We start from the raw sequence: 5766 nt of genomic DNA, 5'->3' as shown, positions 1-5766 counted from the left end.
ATATTTTTTTAATGTTATTTATGATCAGCATGCATTACGATATTATAGGATATAATATTGTTCCTGCTATTGTAAATAATAAACATTTAACATATGTTAGTGTGTTTATAGTCTCACTTACAGTTGATATATTTTTTAGTTCATGTTTGTCCAAAGCACGGTCCGCAACATGTTTCTAATATATGTACCATAGTTATCTAATTTTCCTTTGGTATATTTTGGTCAAATCATATTATTTTTATGGTATCTCAAATTAATGAATTAAAATAAATAAATTAATAAAGCTACGTATAACATTGTCGCGGCCCTCCAATTTATACAATGATTTTTATTGGTTCGCGATCGGATCTGGTTTGGATAGCCCTGGTTTAGTTAATATTTTTGTATTATTTTGTCAAATTATATTATTTTATTTTTATGGTATCTCAAATTAATGAATTAAAATAAATAAATTAATAAAGCTACGTATAACATTGTCGCGGACCTCCAATTTATACAGTGATTTGTATTGGCTCGTGATTGGATCTGGTCTGGACAGCCCTGGTTTAGTTAACATTTTTGAATCAGGTTATATCACGCTTTAAGTTAAGAATACAAGTAAAGGACATTTCATTGTTTTTTGGCCTTCTTCAGTTTAAGTTGCTTTTAATTATCTATTATGTTTAGATTTAATTAGGAGCTTCAGTAAATTATTCTGAGTAAGTAATTTGTGTAATTTTCATTTGGAAGACTTTATTAAAAGACATTTGCTAATAGTTACAATATAAACAATGTTTTTTTTCATCAAAGTATAAAAATATTAAAGTTTGCTACATTTAAGGAATTTAAATTGAATAAAAACCATCACAAATCTAGGAAAGTAAGACAAGTTTACTTATCTACTAAGGCTTTACATATTTAGTCATTATAATAATAATAATTACTTTACTTTTTATTGAAACTTATAATCTCTATCTACTGTGTAATTGTCCGGCTCTCTCGAGAACTTGACAAAAATACTTGGGGGCTGTCAGTTTTACAGAACTGAAGCACATAGGTTTCTGTTGAGGTTTCTGTTGGAATCTTAATAAAATTTGCTAACCACACGTGCATCCTAAGTGATGCACACAATCGCTAAAATAAGACTCTGATTTGGTATCCAATGGACCTTAATGGTCTATGCGTGGCCTTTTTGGTCTGCCAGCATAATCTAATTTAATCTATAATCTCCTCAAACAAAAGAGTTTACATTAAATTATTTTAATGAATTAATTACATGAACAGTTATATTTTTGATTCTATTTAACCAATAACCAATTTCCTTAACAAATTATAAGACACAAATATGCTTATAATCTCCTTTAACAAAAGAGTTCACTTCTAGTTATTTTGCTGAATTATAGATACGAACAGTTTAATTTTTGAATTCTGTTGGTAACCTTAGTTCTTAAGAGAGACGTTGTGCACAAGTTTATATTCAAAATATTACAATAACGTAAGAAGTAAGGTCTTCTTTCTAGCTAAAATTTTGCGAGCTCTGTTAAATAGTGGATTCTTATATAAACTATACAAATTCAGTCCTTGATTTGAATACAACTAGTCCTGAAAAAAAAGAGATTCTTGTAATAAGGAATGTAATTAAATTTTAACATAGTAATATAATATTTTAGTATTACTAATATTAATGTACCTGTTAATAATCAGGTTGTTTGTATAAGCTAATAAAAACATTTCAGCTTACTAGGAGCATAAATTTAAAGTAGATACTATAGGCCTACGTCCTCACTACTGGGTAAACTAAACACTTTGAAGGCAGTTTGATATTGTACTTACATGTTAATGGATGCAAGTTAAATGGAGTCGATTTTATAATTTTTTTTTTTTTGTAATTAGTACTATGTGCTAATTTATATAATGCTACATAATAGATATATATTTGTAAATATTTTATAAAATTAAGATACATTAAGCTGTTTCAAAATATTTGTCATACGAACCGAACCAAAAGAATCAATTTGAAATGAGTGAAAACTTCAAATGGGGACTGTTTTTCTAAAACTAAAGTTCAGGTCAGTTCTTCTAGAAGATAGTATCAGAAACATGAAGAAAAAATATTTTAAATGAAATTTTGTTTCGTAAAAAATTAATTTTATTATATTTTTAACTTTATTATTAGATCTCTCTACGTTCAAGATACTCCACTTTTGGGTGTTTGTTCTTTGATATTAATATTAATTTCTTTTCTAACATTAATGATGTCCAACTACTTTAAAAAAACCTTATTCTTACAATTAAATGTGGTTGTTTTTAAATTTTTTCTTTAAGTGCGATTGTTATTAAAAATCTTATTTATAAAAAAAAAACTTTATTATCAATTTCCTTCTTATTAGTTTCTAGTCTACTTTCAAAATACTCCACTTATGTGTGTTTGCAGTTTAATATTCACAATAATTTCTTTTCAAATATGAACGTTGTAAAACTACTTTAAATAACCCTATTTTCACAATTCAAATATCTATATGAAAAATATTTCTTACACTGAATATAATATTTTAAGTGTGTGCTCTTAATTAATTTTTTATTCCAGTCCACTTACACCACACAAGAACCTATCTATCTTTGCTTATATCGTAGAACACTTAGTTCTGTTACCTTCAACTATACTTTTTGAGTGCACCTGATATACCTTCTAATTAAAACTCCTTTATCCGTCATTAGGAAAGTATGTCAACTTTTATGTTTGTTTACTTGATTCAATTACTGACAATTGTAGGAAAGCATGTATTATTAAAGCTGATGCAGTTGCTTATTTCTAGCTCTGAGCATCAAGAACTCGACCATATATATGTACAGTTTATGTTGAGTAAATAATGTTAACAGCACCTTTTAACGGCTGTACGTATTAAATACTCATCGAATATTGCTCCCAAGAGATTTGGTCGAAAAATAAGAGCTTTTTGTGTGCTTTACAATAATTGAAGTGAAGAGCTTTATACCACTTTATTTACGCATTTTCGAAAGAAACTAAACACGTAAATATTCCCGAAGTTGTAACTTTTCATAGAAAGAACTCAATACGTTGGGGAGTGCGCAAGGTCAGTGCAATCTGTAAAAAGGATTTGTGCATTAAGCAACAAACTTCCGCGAGAGCGAGTAAAATAATTCTAAAGCTAAGAAAGCATTTACCTAAAGCTTTCGTGAGCTTAAGTGTAAGTGGTGTTTTTATGGTTTTTATACTATTACGTTTAAGCTTTTGTATATAAAATCCTTACGAAAGTGCAACGGCAAGCTTTTCGCTCCCTGAGCGTGAACATTTGCTATCAGATGAATTATTTATAAAAACGATATGCGGATGCAAAATGAATTCAGTTGTTTCGTTGATGCAGTAATAATAGGATCATTAAAGATACGAAATCTAGGGTGCGCAACAATAGTAGTGTCAGTATTTTCTTAGAAGTGTGTGAGCCGATGTTGTTGCTGTCGTTGTTGTTGTTGCTTGTGGCATTAGCACTACCGAATGTTATATATGTGTGGAAAAAAAATCTAAATTGCTAATTTTCTACTTGAACCTCTTAAGAGCGAAAAAACTGTGTTTTAGGCACAACTTTAAGTTCATTGTACGAAATATTAAATTTGTAATGAATGCAGTGAAAATAAATTAAAGTCGTTGCCAACTGAAAATTGTCAAATTTTTGAAAAACGTTTATGGTAACATATGTATTCTATATAATAGTGCTAATAATTTGTATAACGCGCCAAATATTATATTAATAACTGAAAACATATGATGGTGATTGTGTGCATAAATTATCAAACCTATAAACAAACTACTACATAAACACGCTCAAGAGGCTAATAAACCCTTTTGTGTTTTGGCCAACACTCAAAACGGTTACAAAATCAACTTATACACACACATTTAGTGGCATATAACTGGCAATTAAGTCTTTTATTCATTTAGTAATAAAATACGCTCATAACTGTATTAACGAACATAGCAACGTTTGTAACAAGCCACGCTATTGAAAAATAAGTCCGTCCTAAAACACACCAAACTAAATTTATAAATAATTGCCAACAAACCTTACTGGAGGCCAAACATGCCAGACACCATATCAGTCGCAGATCACAGAAGAGGTAAGTACTAGATGCAGTGAAGTGGTTGTGCGAACACACATCAGTGATAAATGAATTATTTCACTTGTACATACATGTACATACGTATACATAGTATATAAACTATTATATATTAGCAATTCATAGATTTTTAAATCTTTAACGGCTTTGCATGTTTCATTAATGGCTATAATACTAACCAATATATGTTTATCTGTAACAAATGCTTCTTCTTAACAAATAACCAGTGTAAACTGCTTTGGGTTTTTCTATGCTTTATGTTACCTGTAATGTGCTTTTAAGTGTATTCCTAAGTGTATTTGATACTTGTTGCTTAAAAAAAAAATAAATTACGGTAATAGCTAAATAAATATTGGCATGAAACGAGGTATATTATAACAAATGATATTCTAAACTGCTGTCACTTTCATGTAATAAAATTTGTCAAAGGTTTCTCTTTTTTTGTCGGTTGTAGTCGTTGAAAATTTTTCTGGGCTCACACACAGAAAAAAATTTATGTGCTTATGTGTTGATGAGGTCACTTGAATTCGTGCTTTGTGCATAACATTTTGTGTAATTATTCAACAGGTTTATTGTTTGGCAATAAGCGTTGAGACCGACATTAACTTCAAAGAACTAAAGTATTTTTATTCTGCCAAATTTTGATTTTAGATTCTTATCAATAGCATTTTTGGTATATTTTTTTTAAAAAAAAAAAATCAATAAATTTTGTTTTATTTTTAACTTATTTTAGATATATCTAAATGTATAATATACACATATTATGTTATGTGTAATAGAACAACCTCTTTTGTTTAGAAATGTAAATTGTCAACCTTTAAAAAGTTTTGAAATTGAATCTTTCTAAGTTGTCAAGGACTGTCTTTACATACGAGTATCAAGAATTATTATTTTCACCACCAATAATTTAAAAAATTTTTTCATTTCGTTTTTATGATATTCATCCAACTGAATAATGTAGCAAGTGCAGTAGATTTGAAGCGATTAAAACAAAAGTGGGCCAATTATTGTTGAAGCTTTTTGGTAAAAGACAATAACGTATACGCAGTGATGACCCAGCACAATACCTGCTGACGTAGTTAATGTGCTTTTTCTAAATATTGGCATTACACAGTATGGACTACTGTGTGTGTTGCGTGTTTTGTGAATAGTTTTTGTTAAATTTTTTGTGTTGTATATATACTATTATGGTCTTTATTATTGTGGTATTTAAAAATATGATACAAAAAATATACAATATTATATTTACTTACTAAAACTTTTTGATTATTGTTTTATATTCTTATTTAGTAATAAAGTTATGTGAAAACTGTTATTTTATTAAATTATGTTCAATTCTTTTTCCCTTATTGTTTAAAATTATTTTTAAATGTTTAATAAGATATTATTCTATTGTTTATAATATAATGAAATATGTAATGTAGCATTTCGGAATATCTATATCTATATACTGAGAAAAAAGTGTCACATAGTAAGACGAACTAGAGAATGCACCACAAAATGTTTACATTTAGTGGCTTAGGAATCATGGTTAGCATGGTAATAGAACAACCTCTTCTTATGACTCTCTATTTACAATTGCTGTTTAAATAACACTTAGCAACAGTGTTTTGAAAATTCAACTTATTTGATAACACAATTATTAACATA

This window comes from Teleopsis dalmanni, chromosome 1, assembly GCF_002237135.1.
Source record: "Teleopsis dalmanni isolate 2A chromosome 1, ASM223713v2, whole genome shotgun sequence".
In the NCBI taxonomy this organism is placed as follows: Eukaryota; Metazoa; Arthropoda; class Insecta; order Diptera; family Diopsidae; genus Teleopsis; species Teleopsis dalmanni.
Note: the sequence above shows the minus strand (reverse complement) of the source record.